The sequence below is a fragment of the Pseudophryne corroboree genome, chromosome 2 (genome assembly GCF_028390025.1).
Source record: "Pseudophryne corroboree isolate aPseCor3 chromosome 2, aPseCor3.hap2, whole genome shotgun sequence".
NCBI lineage: Eukaryota > Metazoa > Chordata > Amphibia > Anura > Myobatrachidae > Pseudophryne > Pseudophryne corroboree.
Genome location: NC_086445.1, coordinates 992,094,049 through 992,110,607, shown reverse-complemented (window position 1 = coordinate 992,110,607; position 16,559 = coordinate 992,094,049).

Genomic DNA, 16,559 nt, shown 5'->3' with positions numbered 1-16,559 from the left:
CTGTGCAGCTGTCCATTACTGCGGCATAACAATATACAGAGCACTCTACACTTAGCACATAGATCATGAGAAGTGGCACTGTGCAGCTGTCCATACCTGCGGCATAACATTATACAGAGCACTACACCCAGCACATAGATCATGAGAGGTGGCACTGAGCAGCTGTCCATTCCTGCGGCATAACAGTGGGGGTCATTCCGAGTTGATCGTAGCTGTGCTAAATTTAGCACAGCTACGATCATTCACACTGACATGCGGGGGGACGCCCAGCACAGGGCTATCCCGCCCCGCATGTCAGTGCCCCCCCAACGCAGAAGTGCAAAGGCATCGCACAGCGGCGATGCCTTTGCACTTCAAGAGTAGCTCCTAACCAGCGCAGCTTTAACGTGCTGGCTGGGAGCTACTCATCTCTCCCCGGCCCGCAGCGGCTGCGTGTGACGTCACGCAGTCGCTGCGTACCGCCCCCCGTTCGGTCCGGCCACACCTGCGTTAGCCGGACCACTTCTATGAAACGGCGGCCAAATGCCGCCGTTCCGCTCCCTCCCGCCCAGCGACCGCCTCTGCCTGTCAATCAGGCAGAGGCGATCGCAGCCCTGCTACAGCCTTCGGACGTCTGGCATGCGCCGGCGCACTACGGCACCGGCGCAGTAGGGATACGTTCGCTCGGCTGCGACAAAAAGCAGCAAGCGAACGGGTCGGAATGACCCCCTATATACAGAGCGCTTACACGCAGCACATAGATCATGAGAAGTGGCACTGTGCAGCTGTCCATACCTGCAGTATAAAAATATACAGAGTACTACACCCAACATATAGATATGGAGTTCTAGGGTCTGATTTAGCAAGCAAATATGTGACTTATCTCATGCGGAAACTAAAGTATAATATTGCGATTATTGCTAAACAGACCTCTTAGAATGTGCACTGCTAGGAATACTGGGGGTCATTCTGACCCGTTCGCTCGCTGCGTTTTAACGCCGCAGAGCGAATGGGTCCCTGCTGCGCATGCGCCGGCGCCGTAGTGCCCCAGCGCATGCCAGACAGCCAAAGGCCGTAGCAGGGATGCGATCGCCTCTGCCTGATTGACAGGCAGAGGCGATCGCTGGGCGGGAGGGGGCGGAACGACGGCGTTTGGCTGCCGTTTCGTGGGTTTGGACCGGCCAACACAGGCGTGGTCGGACCGTACGGGGGGTGGGCCACAGCAGCAGCGTGACGTCACACGCAGCCGCTGCGGGCCAGGGAGCGATGAGTAGCTCCCGGCCAGCTCGCTAAAGCTGCGCTGTCCGGGAGCTACACTTGAAGTGCAAAGGCATCGCCGCTGTGCGATGCCTTTGCACTTCTGTGAGGGGGGGGGGGGGCCGAACTGACATGCGGAGCGGGCTAGCCCTGTGCTGGGCGTCCCCCCGCATGTCAGGGAAGAAGATCGTAGCTGTGCTAAATTTAGCACAGCTACGATCAACTCGGAATGACCCCCACTGTATAGACTTACAGGAAGAAATTTTCAAACCCTGGAATCACCACTTACAAATGAGTTACAGTGCATCCGGAAAGTATTCATAGCACTTCACTTTTTCCACATTTTGTTAAGTTACAGCCTTATTCCAAAATGGAATAAATTCATTTTTTCCCTCAAAATTCTACACACAATACCCTATAACGACAACATGAAAAAAGTTTTTTTGAGATTTTTGAAAATTTATTAAAAATAAAAAACTAAGAAATCACATGTACATAAGTATTCACAGCCTTTGCCATGAAGCTCAAAATTGAGCTCAGGTGCATCCTGTGTCCACTGATCATCCTTGAGATGTTCCTACAGTTTAATTGGAGTCCACCTGTGGTAAATTCAGTTGATTGGACATGATTTGGAAATGCACACACATGTCTGTATAAGGTCCCACACTTGACAGTGCATGTCTGAGCACAAACCAAGCATGAAGTCAAAGGAATTGTGTGTAGACCTCCGAGAAAGGATTGTCTCGAGGCACAAATCTGTGGAAGGGTACAGAAAAATACCTGCTGCTTTGAAGGTCCCAATGAGCACAGTGGCCTCCATCATCCATAAATGAAAGAAGTTTGGAACCACCAGGACTCTTCCTAGAGCTGTCCGGCCGTCTAAACTGAGCGATCGGGTACAAGGGCCCTAGTCAGGGAGGTGACCAAGAACCCGATGGTCACTCTGTCAGAGCTAAAGCATTCCTCTGTGGAGAGAGGAGAACCTTCCAGAAGGACAACCATCTCTGCAGCAGTCCACCAATCAGGCCTGTTTGGTAGAGTGGCCAGATGGAAGTCACTCCTTAGTAAAAAGCACACGGCAGCCCGCCTGGAGTTTGCCAAAATGCACCTGAAGGACACTCAGACCATGAGAAACAAAATTCTCTGGTCTGATGAGACAAAGATTGAACCCTTTGGCGTGAATGCCAAGCGTCATGTTTGGAGGAAAACAGGCACCGCTCATCGCCAGGCCAATACCATCCCTACAGTGAAGCATGGTGGTGGCCAGCGGCAGGAACTGGGAGACTAGTCAGGATAGAGGGAAAGATGAATGCAGCAATGTACAGAGACATCCTGGATGAAAACCTGCTCCAGAGCGCTCTTGACCTCAGACCGGGGCGACGGTTCATCTTTCAGCAGGACAACGACCCTAAGCACACAGCCAAGATATCAAAGGAGTGGCTTCAGGACAATTCTGTGAATGTCAGTGAGTGGCCCAGCCAGGGCCCAGACTTGAATCCAATTGAACATCTCTGGAGAGATCTGAAAATGGCTGTGCACCGACGCTTCCCACCCAACCTGATGGAGCTTGAGAGGTGCTGCAAAGAGGAATGGGCGAAACTACCTAAAGATAGGTGTGCCAAGCTTGTGGCATCATATTCAAAAAGACTTGAGGCTGTAATTGCTGCCAAAGGTGCATCAACAAAGTATTGAGCAAAGGCTGTGAATACTTATATACATGTGATTTCTTATTTTTTTTATTTTTAATACATTTTCAAAAATCTCAAAAATGATCCCGACTTGCGCCCAAATCTGAGGTGCAGATGGATCTGGAGACCTTCACCAATTGTGCATGCGTCACTCATAGTAATGACTTTCTTGGTGCGGTTGCATAGATCCACCCAGCTGGCAATACAGGCAGAACTCTACAGTTATTCCCATGCATGCACTGTGGATGCAGATGTAGCTGGATTGTTGTAACCCTGAATCAGGCTCTATTTCATTATTCTTTGTGAGGTGTTAGCATTCGTTCCCAGAGAGCCCGTTGCTCTCTCTTTGTGCAGGTCCTACGTTCAGAGGCATTTACTGTATAGTGCTGTCCACATGCTGCTCACAAGTCTCTGGATTGCTGCTACAGGGAAGGAAAGTGACACAAACCAGCAGCAGGCCCATTAACCATCCATTATAACCAGCAGTGGACCCTCTCTATTCACAGGGTGGGAATTACAGCTTAATGAGAAAGGTCAAGAAGTTATAGTTAAGGCACAAGAATTCCCCTTTTCAGCAGACCCTAATTTTTTGGTCACAGTTTGGTGATGACAATTAAGCATGTCGTAACAGAGTGCCATTAATTTATAACGCAGCTACCTCCTATGTCCCTACACTTGTTTTACATCTTCCTGCCGGCCTACCTAATAATGGTTTACTAGAGGGAAGGAGTGTCCGTCTGTCCGGGGAGCTCACACTGTGACAGGAAAATACAAGGCGTCCGGCCTATACTAAAACTATTTCATTATTTAAGGCTCTGAGCTACAATATAGAACCGTTGGACGCAGGTCCACCTGAGGACTTTTGCTCAGTATCTGATCTTTAGGTTGACAGCACTTAGATCGACACTCATTAGGTCCACCACTATTGGTCGACATGGCAAAGGTCGACGCATGAAAAGGTCGACATGAGTTTTTTTACCTTTTTTTTCTTCATTTTTCTAACTTTTTCATACTTTACGATCCACCTGGACTACGGTTGGCAATGGTAACCTGCCCGAAGCCCATGCGAGGGGACACGGTGCACTAATTGAGGTTCCTGGTCACTTTACGAAGAAAACGACACCAATAAAATATAAAAAACTCAAGTCGACCCGTTTCCATGTTGACCGAGTGACTAGACCTATTTCAGGTGTCGACCTAGTCACTGTCAACCAATAATAGTGGTCGACCTAATGACTGCCGACCTAGTTACTGTCGACCCTATGATCCACACCCCTTTTGCTCTCCCCTTGGACCATGCAAAGCCAAAGAGGTTGTATTTTTATCAGAATGGGGGAGATTTACCAAAATCTGGAGAGAGATAAAGTACCGGTATACGGATGATAGATCGGCAATGTGTTGGTCAACAGTCAATAGGTTGTCACAAAACTGTTGACATGTGTCGACACCATAACATGTCGACATGCTATGACTGTCGACCATAACATTTTTGATCCATTGAGCCACAGTACCAACCAATCAGCCCCTAACTGTCATTTTTCAAACACAGCCTGTAACATGGCAGTTAGGAGCTGATTGGCTGGTACTTTATCTCTCTCTGCTTTTTCTCAAGCTTTGATATATCTCCCCCATTGTGTGACAGAACAAGGACAGGAAAAAGTAGGACATGCTGTTTTGTTTCACCGTCTATTCTGTTGGAAATCTCTGAGCACAGTCTGTTTTTTCTCCATAGGGATGAAATATCTCTATGGGATGCTAAGTAAACACTCATCCACCTGTCAGAATTGTGTACAGAGTATGTACTGTATACAGTAGGGGCTGTAAGCTGCCGCTTCTCGCTGGAGTTTTGGAGAAAATATAGAGAGGCAGTAAAGGGCCCCATATACTAACATCTGACATGTCGCAGGCGATAGCCCCGGCAGCCTCCCGGAGGGCAGGTTCGCCCAAGATACATCGTATGCTGTCCTTTTGCATCCAATGTATCCTGGGCGATCCCAGCCATGCCTGCAGGGTCGGACATGATTGAATGTGCAGCACATTCAATCTGGAGAATCTGATCCGATGCTCACGGGAACGCGCATCGGATCGGATCGGAAACACTTACAAAATGCCCGATTTCATCCGATATATCGGGCCGAATGCATGAAATGGGGCATTATCGTCCTAGTTTATGGGGCACTTAACATTTACAGTGGTATAACCTTCCACACGGGGTCTCCCACAATTCTGAAGTGAGAAACTGGGACCCTTTGTGACCAGTTTGCAGAGACCATAAATCTACCTCACAGATTTTTTTTCTTTCTTGTCTACTATAGTATATTTTGTTTATTTGGATATAGCAGGAGTCTCAAATATGGCAAAATAAAGGTGGAGATTTATCAAAGCTTGCAGAGAGATAAAGGAGAGAGAGATAAAGGCCCAACCAATTAGCTCCTAACTGCCATGTCACAGGCTGGGTTTGAAAAATGACAGGCACCTGCTCAGAAGTTCGATGTTGCGACCGATGTGCAACGGATGTTCCCGATGTTAAGTCTTTTTGTACGTAAATGGCAAATCTGAGACGCGTTTCTGTATATAAGACAACATCTGAGTCAGTAGTATATATTCGCAAGTCTGCTGCACCACTTCTGAATCATGCCAAAGTTCTTAAAATAAAGACCCAACCAATCAGCTCCTAACTGCCATGTCACAGGCAGGGTTTGAAAAATTACAAATAGGAGATTTATGGTAAGAACTTACCCTTGTTAAATCTCTTTCTGGGAGGTACACTGGATTCCACAGGGAATAACATCGGGTGTAGAGTATGATCTTGATCCGAGGCATCAACAGGCTAAAAGCTTTGACTGTTCGAAAGATGCTCAGCGCCGCCTCCTCTATAACCCCGCCTCCGTGCACAGGAGCTCAGTTTTGTCAACCAGTCCAATGCAGTAGCAGGTAAAAGAGACGACAACAGTTAGTAGCCACAGACACCGCATTCTCACGACAGGAGAAGGTATCAGCGGCTAATGTCATACCAACCCAAAGAAGCTAAGTGCGTCAGTGTGGAATCCAGTGTGTCACGTCTAGCAGAGTTTGAGGATCCGGCAGCTGAGATTTGCCCAAGGAGGTAACATGCTGTGAATGAACCAGATGAAGGGGCTGGATATAGTTCCTTCGCATGGGACACGGAGCAATGAAGAACGTAGGCGGGGTTTGAGAGTCAATGGAAAGTATTTATTATGTACAGGGCTGAGGTAGGGAACCGAGGCTGGGGCACGATGGTTAAAGACGTGGCTGGAGGTGAAGAACTGTGGACTGTGATTTGAAAGACGAGACTGTAGATGATGAACTGTGGATGGTGGTTGAAGACTTGGCTGGAGACAAGGACTGTGGACTGTGGTTTGGAAAACAAGGCTGAAGATAATAATCTGCAGGCTGTGGTCGGTGGTACAAAGGCGTGGCTGGTGAAGGAGATCTGTGGAGTGTGGCTTGAAAGATGAGGCAGAAGACCCGGGGCCGACTGTGCCCAAAGAGTCTTACTGGACCGGGTTTTCCAGGAGCGCTTCCACAGGCAGTAGCAGGCTAGAAACGGCAGGGCTGCAGCAGCAACAGAGAACTGACCAAGCAGGATCAGGAGGAACCAGAATACAGCAGGAATCCTGGGAGCACAGGCTAAAGCACCTACAACAGGGTTGTAACTTGAAGCACTGGCGTCCCTGTCCTAAACCAGCCCCCTTTTATAGGGAGAGCTTCCCCTGGATTGGTTGGAAGAAACAGGAACTATGCTTTAAACTTGGTCTCCAACATGGCGGCGCCCAGTAATGCAGACCTTTTTGCAAAGCCACATTGCTCACTGCCCCTGGTCTCCAAGCAACGGCTCAGCAAGGGCGACCCCCTGTAGCGGCGTCCCGCCGCCACGAGCGGATCCCCTCGCCGCCGCTACTGCTGCCCACGGATCCGGCGCAGCAGCACACCTCCGCCGCTGCCCGCACATCGCCAAGGAAGCCAGCCCCGTGGCCCCAGCGTACCGGTAAGACTCCGGACGCTGACACAGTGTACCTCGCAGAAAGAGATTTAACAAGGGTAAGTTCTTACCATAAATCTCCTTTTCTGCAGCAGGGTACACTGGTATTCCACAGGGAATAACATCGGGGATGTCCTAAAGCAGTTCCTTATGGGAGGGGATGCACTGTAGTGGGCACAAGAACCCGGCATCCAAAGGAAGCATCCTGGGAGGCGGATGTATAGAATGCATAGAACCTTATGAACGTGTTCACTGAGGACCATGTAGCCGCCTTGGACAATTGTTCAACGGTCGCACCACGGCGGGTCGCCCAAGAAGGTCCAACAGACCGAGTAGAATGGGCTTTGGTGGTAGCAGGAGCTGGAAGGCCAGCCTGTACATAAGCATGTGCAATCACCATTCTAATCCATCTGGCCAAGGTCTGCTTGTTAGCAGGCAAGCCACGTTTGTGAAAACCAAACAGTACAAAGAGAGAATCAGACTTCCTAACGGAGGCTATCCTCTTCACATAGATACAGAGAGCCCGTACCACATCCAAAGACTGCTCTTTGGAGGATAAATCTGGAGAGACAAAGGCCGGAACCACAATCTCCTGGTTAAGGTGGAAAGAAGACACCACCTTAGGCAGATAACCAGGGCGTGTTTGAAGAACCGCCCGTTCACGGTGAAAAATCAGATAGGGGGACCTACAAGACAAGGCACCCAAATCTCATACCTGTCTAGCAGAGGCAATAGCCAGCAGAAACAAGACCTCGAGGGAAAGCCACTTAAGGTCTGCAGATTTAAGAGGTTCAAACGGAGACTCTTGAAAAGCCTCCAGAACCACCGACAAATCCCAAGGAGCCACAGGTGGTACATTGGGAGGTTGAATCCGTAAAACACCCTGAGTGAATGTATGAACATCAGGCAGAGTCACAATTTTTCTCTGAAACCATACCGACAAGGCAGAAATATGAACCTTGAGGGAGGCCAGCCGAAGGCCCAAGTCCAGGCCCTGTTGTAGGAAGGCCAAAAGTTTGGCCATACTAAACTTGTAAACGTCATGATTGTTAGATGCGCACCAAGCAAAGTAAGAATTCCAGACCCTATGGTAAATCCAAGCAGAACCCGGCTTACGGGCCTTCAACATAGTTTGAATGACAGCCGCAGAAAATCCTTAGGCCCTCAGTATGGAAGCTTCAAGAGCCACGTCGTCAAAGCCAGTCGGGCCAAATCCTGGTAAACACAAGGGCCCTGAACGAGGAGGTCTGGTCGTCGCGGAAGCAGAAAAGGACGCTCTAGCGAGAGACCCTGCAGGTCTGAGAACCAGTGCCATCTGGACCACGCTGTAGCTATTAGAAGAAGGATTCCTCCTTCTTGCTTGAACTTCCTAACTACTCTGGGCAGGAGTGACCCCGGAGGGAACATGTACGGCAGCTGAAAGTTCCATGGAACTGCCAGTGCGTCCACGAACGCTGCTTGAGGATCCCTTGTTCTTGCTCCGAAGACTGGAACCTTGTGATTGTGCCGAGACGCCATCAGGTCGACATCTGGTAGGCCCAACTTGTCCACTAGAAGTTGAAACACTTCTGGATGAAGGCTCCACTCTCCGGCGTGTACGTCCTGACGACTGAGGAAGTCAGTTTCCCAGTTGAGGACGCCCGGATTGAACACTGCCGATATGGCTGGCAGATGGTTTTCCGCCCACTGAAGAATCTTTGACAGTTCCATCATTGCCATGCAGCTTCAAGTGCCGCCTTGATGATTTATGTACGCTACCGTGGTAGCGTTGTCTGACTGTACTTGAACAGGCCTGTTCAGTACCAGATGCTGGGCCAGTTTCAGAGAATGGAACACTGCCCGCAATTCCAGAATGTTTATCGGGAGGAAAGACTCCTCCCTGGTCCACCGACCCAGAAGAGAGTGTTGCTCCAACACCGCGCCCCCACCCCTCAGACTGGCATCTTTCGTCAGAAGGACCCAGTTGGAGATCCAGAAGGGACGACCCCTGCTCAATCGTTGGTCCTGCAGCCACCAGGTCAGTGACAGACGGACCTCTGGAAACAAGGAGATCATTTAAGACCTGATCCGGTGAGGCAGGCCATCCTACTTGGCAAGAATTAGTTTCTGCAGAGGGCGGGAATGAAATTAAGCATACTCCACCATGTCGAAAGCTGACACTATGAGGCCTAGTACTTGCATCGCCGAGTGTATTGACACACGCGGGCGAGAGAGGAAGCAACCTCAGGTTGCTCTGGGCAGGTACCAGGGATGATTTCTTCCAGTTGATGAGCCACCCGTGGGCTTGCAGAATCTGGACCGTCAAATCCAAATGACAGAGGAGAACTTCTGGGGAATTGGCCAGGATCAGCAGGTTGTCCAGATATGGCAGAATTCGGATGCCCCAACGGCAGAGTGAAGCCATCATAACTACCAAGATCTTGGTGAAAACTCGCGGAGCCGTTGTCAGACCAAACGGTAAGGCCCGGAATTGGTAATGGAGATTGCCAATAGCAAACCGCAGGTATTGCTGATGTGACATTGAAATAGGGATATGCAGGTAAGCATCCTATATATCCAGGGATACCATATAGTCCCCTGGTTCCAAAGCCAGGACAATAGAGCGAAGGGTCTCCCTATGAAACTTGGAGACCCTCACAAACTTGTTCAAAGATTTGAGGTTGAGAATGGGCCGGGAGGAACCATTTGGTTTGGGGACTAGGAACAGCATTGAATAGTTCCCACTGCCCCTCTGAGCCAGAGGCACCGGCACTACCACTCCGGTGTCCAGGAGGGATTGTACCACTAAACGGAGAGTTGTTGCCTTCACCTGATCCGAAGGGATGTCCGTCAGGCAACAGCGAGGAGGGGGACGTGTCTTGAAGGATATAGCATATCCGTGAGTGACGACTTCCCGTACCCAAGCATCTGAAGTGATCTTCAACTATACCTGGGTGAACTGTAGAAGTTGGCCTCCAACCATGGGATCCCCCAGGGTGAGGCCCGACCCGTCATGCCGCAAGCTTATCAGATTTGGAAGCCGGCTGACGGGCAGCCCAGGCAAGCTTAGGCTTGGGCTTGGTGGTTTTGGAAGTGCGAGACTGTTTCGGGTACGCCTGACCCTTTGCTTAACCTGGAGGCAAAAGGAATGAAAGGAAGTACTCTTAGCCTTCGGAGCAGAAGGAGTAGTACTAGGTAGACATGCAGTCTTAGCAGACGCCAAGTCAGCGACAATTTTGTTGAGATCCTCACCAAAGAGGATGTTTCCTTTAAACAAGAGCACCTCCAGGGTTTTCTTAGAGTCCAAGTCCACCGACCAGGACCGCAACCAGAGAATTCGGCGAGCCAAAATGGATGTCGTAGCAGCCTTGGCCGCCAGAACACCTGCATCTGAAGCTGCTTCTTTAATGTAATGAGATGCCGTGACAAATATAACAGAGACATTGTCTGGCATGTTCAGAAAAATTGGACGGAAACTCAGCCTCTATTTCCTCAGCCCACGCCTCAATAGCTTCTGTGGCCCAAGTAGCCGCAATGGTGGGCCTATGCACAGCCTCTGCAAGGGTATAGATAGCTTTTAAGCAGTCCTCCACATGCTTATCCGTCGGTTCCTTGAGAGAAGTGACGGTAGTGACAGGCAGAGCAGATGACACCACCAGCCTGCGATTTGCGAGTCCAACGGCGGTGGTGTTTCCCAATTTTTACTCAATTCTGCCGCAAGGGGATAGCGGGCTAGCATCTTCTTGTGCGGGGTGAATTTCTTTCCTGGATTCTCCCAGGATTCCTGACGTATGTCAACCAAGTGGTCAGAATGAGGTAAAACCAATTTAGTAACCTTCTGACGTTTGAACTAGAGATGAGCGGGTTCGGTTTCTTTGAATCCGAACCCGCACGAACTTCACTTTTTTTTCCACGGGTCCGAGCGACTCGGATCTTCCCGCCTTGCTCGGTTAACCCGAGCGCGCCCGAACGTCATCATGACGCTGTCGGATTCTCGCGAGGCTCGGATTCTATCGCGAGACTCGGATTCTATATAAGGAGCCGCGCGTCGCCGCCATTTTCACTCGTGCATTGAGATTGATAGGGAGAGGACGTGTCTGGCGTCCTCTCCATTAGAATAGAGATAGATAGATTAGATAGAGAGAGATTGTGCAGAGTCGCAGACAGAGTTAGTTTACCACAGTCAGTGACCAGTGCAGTTGCTAGTTAACTTTTATTTAATATAATATATCCGTTCACTTCTCTCTGCTATATCTGTTCTCTGCCTGAAAAAAAAAACGATACACAGCACAGTCAGTCACACAGTGTGACTCAGTCTGTGTGCACTCAGCTCAGCCCAGTGTGCTGCACAGTCATCAATGTATAAATTAAAAGCTTATAATTAATTGTGGGGGAGACTGGGGAGCACTGCAGGTTGTTAGCAGGAGCCAGGAGTACAATTATATTAATTAACAGTGCACACTTTTGCTGCAGGAGTGGTGACCAGTGCCTGACCACCAGTATAGTATTGTTGTATACTACTAATATCTCTTTAAATATCAACCAGTCTATATTAGCAGCAGACACAGTACAGTGCGGTAGTTCACGGCTGTGGCTACCTCTGTGTCGGCACACGGCAGGCAGTCCGTCCGACCAGAATTGTATTATTTATTATTATATACCTACCACCTAACCGTGGTTTTTTTTTCATTCTTTATACCGTCATAGTGTCATCCTAATTGTTACGAGTATACTACTATCTCTTTATCAACCAGTGTACAGTGCGGTAGTTCACGGCTGTGGCTACCTCTGTGTCGGCACACGGCAGGCAGTCCGTCCGACCAGAATTGTATTATTTATTATTATATACCTACCACCTAACCGTGGTTTTTTTTTCATTCTTTATACCGTCATAGTGTCATCCTAATTGTTACGAGTATACTACTATCTCTTTATCAACCAGTGTACAGTGCGGTAGTTCACGGCTGTGGCTACCTCTGTGTCGGCACACGGCAGGCAGTCCGTCCGACCAGAATTGTATTATTTATTATTATATACCTACCACCTAACCGTGGTTTTTTTTTCATTCTTTATACCGTCATAGTGTCATCCTAATTGTTACGAGTATACTACTATCTCTTTATCAACCAGTGTACAGTGCGGTAGTTCACGGCTGTGGCTACCTCTGTGTCGGCACACGGCAGGCAGTCCGTCCGACCAGAATTGTATTATTTATTATTATATACCTACCACCTAACCGTGGTTTTTTTTTCATTCTTTATACCGTCATAGTGTCATCCTAATTGTTACGAGTATACTACTATCTCTTTATCAACCAGTGTACAGTGCGGTAGTTCACGGCTGTGGCTACCTCTGTGTCGGCACACGGCAGGCAGTCCGTCCGACCAGAATTGTATTATTTATTATTATATACCTACCACCTAACCGTGGTTTTTTTTTCATTCTTTATACCGTCATAGTGTCATCCTAATTGTTACGAGTATACTACTATCTCTTTATCAACCAGTGTACAGTGCGGTAGTTCACGGCTGTGGCTACCTCTGTGTCGGCAGTCGGCAGGCAGTCCGTCCATCCATAATTGTATTATTATTATAATATATACCACCTAACCGTGGTTTTTTTTTCATTCTTTATACCGTCATAATGTCATACTAGTTGTTACGAGTATACTACTATCTCTTTATCAACCAGTGTACAGTGCGGTAGTTCACGGCTGTGGCTACCTCTGTGTCGGCAGTCGGCAGGCAGTCCGTCCATCCATAATTGTATTATTATTATAATATATACCACCTAACCGTGGTTTTTTTATACCACCTAACCGTGGCAGTCCGTCCATAATTGTATACTAGTATCCAATCCATCCATCTCCATTGTTTACCTGAGGTGCCTTTTAGTTCTGCCTATAAAATATGGAGAACAAAAAAGTTGAGGTTCCAAAATTAGGGAAAGATCAAGATCCACTTCCACCTCGTGCTGAAGCTGCTGCCACTAGTCATGGCCGAGACGATGAAATGCCAGCAACGTCGTCTGCCAAGGCCGATGCCCAATGTCATAGTACAGAGCATGTCAAATCCAAAACACCAAATATCAGAAAAAAAAGGACTCCAAAACCTAAAATAAAATTGTCGGAGGAGAAGCGTAAACTTGCCAATATGCCATTTACCACACGGAGTGGCAAGGAACGGCTGAGGCCCTGGCCTATGTTCATGGCTAGTGGTTCAGCTTCACATGAGGATGGAAGCACTCAGCCTCTCGCTAGAAAACTGAAAAGACTCAAGCTGGCAAAAGCACCGCAAAGAACTGTGCGTTCTTTGAAATCCCAAATCCACAAGGAGAGTCCAATTGTGTCGTTTGCGATGCCTGACCTTCCCAACACTGGACGTGAAGAGCATGCGCCTTCCACTATTTGCATGCCCCCTGCAAGTGCTGGAAGGAGCACCCGCAGTCCAGTTCCTGATAGTCAGATTGAAGATGTCAGTGTTGAAGTACACCAGGATGAGGAGGATATGGGTGTTGCTGGCGCTGGGGAGGAAATTGACCAGGAGGATTCTGATGGTGAGGTGGTTTGTTTAAGTCAGGCACCCGGGGAGACACCTGTTGTCCGTGGGAGGAATATGGCCGTTGACATGCCAGGTGAAAATACCAAAAAAATCAGCTCTTCGGTGTGGAGGTATTTCACCAGAAATGCGGACAACAGGTGTCAAGCCGTGTGTTCCCTTTGTCAAGCTGTAATAAGTAGGGGTAAGGACGTTAACCACCTCGGAACATCCTCCCTTATACGTCACCTGCAGCGCATTCATAATAAGTCAGTGACAAGTTCAAAAACTTTGGGTGACAGCGGAAGCAGTCCACTGACCAGTAAATCCCTTCCTCTTGTAACCAAGCTCACGCAAACCACCCCACCAACTCCCTCAGTGTCAATTTCCTCCTTCCCCAGGAATGCCAATAGTCCTGCAGGCCATGTCACTGGCAAGTCTGACGAGTCCTCTCCTGCCTGGGATTCCTCCGATGCATCCTTGCGTGTAACGCCTACTGCTGCTGGCGCTGCTGTTGTTGCCGCTGGGAGTCGATGGTCATCCCAGAGGGGAAGTCGTAAGCCCACTTGTACTACTTCCAGTAAGCAATTGACTGTTCAACAGTCCTTTGCGAGGAAGATGAAATATCACAGCAGTCATCCTACTGCAAAGCGGATAACTGAGTCCTTGACAACTATGTTGGTGTTAGACGTGCGTCCGGTATCCGCCGTTAGTTCACAGGGAACTAGACAATTTATTGAGGCAGTGTGCCCCCGTTACCAAATACCATCTAGGTTCCACTTCTCTAGGCAGGCGATACCGAGAATGTACACGGACGTCAGAAAAAGACTCACCAGTGTCCTAAAAAATGCAGTTGTACCCAATGTCCACTTAACCACGGACATGTGGACAAGTGGAGCAGGGCAGGGTCAGGACTATATGACTGTGACAGCCCACTGGGTAGATGTATGGACTCCCGCCGCAAGAACAGCAGCGGCGGCACCAGTAGCAGCATCTCGCAAACGCCAACTCTTTCCTAGGCAGGCTACGCTTTGTATCACCGCTTTCCAGAATACGCACACAGCTGAAAACCTCTTACGGCAACTGAGGAAGATCATCGCGGAATGGCTTACCCCAATTGGACTCTCCTGTGGATTTGTGGCATCGGACAACGCCAGCAATATTGTGTGTGCATTAAATATGGGCAAATTCCAGCACGTCCCATGTTTTGCACATACCTTGAATTTGGTGGTGCAGAATTTTTTAAAAAACGACAGGGGCGTGCAAGAGATGCTGTCGGTGGCCAGAAAAATTGCGGGACACTTTCGGCGTACAGGCACCACGTACAGAAGACTGGAGCACCACCAAAAACTACTGAACCTGCCCTGCCATCATCTGAAGCAAGAAGTGGTAACGAGGTGGAATTCAACCCTCTATATGCTTCAGAGGTTGGAGGAGCAGCAAAAGGCCATTCAAGCCTATACAATTGAGCACGATATAGGAGATGGAATGCACCTGTCTCAAGTGCAGTGGAGAATGATTTCAACGTTGTGCAAGGTTCTGATGCCCTTTGAACTTGCCACACGTGAAGTCAGTTCAGACACTGCCAGCCTGAGTCAGGTCATTCCCCTCATCAGGCTTTTGCAGAAGAAGCTGGAGGCATTGAAGAAGGAGCTAACACGGAGCGATTCCGCTAGGCATGTGGGACTTGTGGATGCAGCCCTTAATTCGCTTAACAAGGATTCACGGGTGGTCAATCTGTTGAAATCAGAGCACTACATTTTGGCCACCGTGCTCGATCCTAGATTTAAAGCCTACCTTGGATCTCTCTTTCCGGCAGACACAGGTCTGCTGGGGTTGAAAGACCTGCTGGTGACAAAATTGTCAAGTCAAGCGGAACGCGACCTGTCAACATCTCCTCCTTCAGATTCTCCCGCAACTGGGGGTGCGAGGAAAAGGCTCAGAATTCCGAGCCCACCCGCTGGCGGTGATGCAGGGCAGTCTGGAGCGACTGCTGATGCTGACATCTGGTCCGGACTGAAGGACCTGACAACGATTACGGACATGTCGTCTACTGTCACTGCATATGATTCTCTCAACATTGATAGAATGGTGGAGGATTATATGAGTGACCGCATCCAAGTAGGCACGTCACACAGTCCGTACTTATACTGGCAGGAAAAAGAGGCAATTTGGAGGCCCTTGCACAAACTGGCTTTATTCTACCTAAGTTGCCCTCCCACAAGTGTGTACTCCGAAAGAGTGTTTAGTGCCGCCGCTCACCTTGTCAGCAATCGGCGTACGAGGTTACATCCAGAAAATGTGGAGAAGATGATGTTCATTAAAATGAATTATAATCAATTCCTCCGCGGAGACATTGACCAGCAGCAATTGCCTCCACAAAGTACACAGGGAGCTGAGATGGTGGATTCCAGTGGGGACGAATTGATAATCTGTGAGGAGGGGGATGTACACGGTGATATATCGGAGGGTGAAGATGAGGTGGACATCTTGCCTCTGTAGAGCCAGTTTGTGCAAGGAGAGATTAATTGCTTCTTTTTTGGGGGGGGTCCAAACCAACCCGTCATATCAGTCACAGTCGTGTGGCAGACCCTGTCACTGAAATGATGGGTTGGTTAAAGTGTGCATGTCCTGTTTTGTTTATACAACATAAGGGTGGGTGGGAGGGCCCAAGGATAATTCCATCTTGCACCTCTTTTTTCTTTTCTTTTTCTTTGCATCATGTGCTGATTGGGGAGGGTTTTTTGGAAGGGACATCCTGCGTGACACTGCAGTGCCACTCCTAGATGGGCCCGGTGTTTGTGTCGGCCACTAGGGTCGCTAATCTTACTCACACAGCTACCTCATTGCGCCTCTTTTTTTCTTTGCGTCATGTGCTGTTTGGGGAGGGTTTTTTGGAAGGGACATCCTGCGTGACACTGCAGTGCCACTCCTAGATGTGCCCGGTGTTTGTGTCGGCCACTAGGGTCGCTAATCTTACTCACACAGTCAGCTACCTCATTGCGCCTCTTTTTTTCTTTGCGTCATGTGCTGTTTGGGGAGGGTTTTTTGGAAGGGCCATCCTGCGTGACACTGCAGTGCCACTCCTAGATGGGCCCGGTGTTTGTGTCGGCCGCT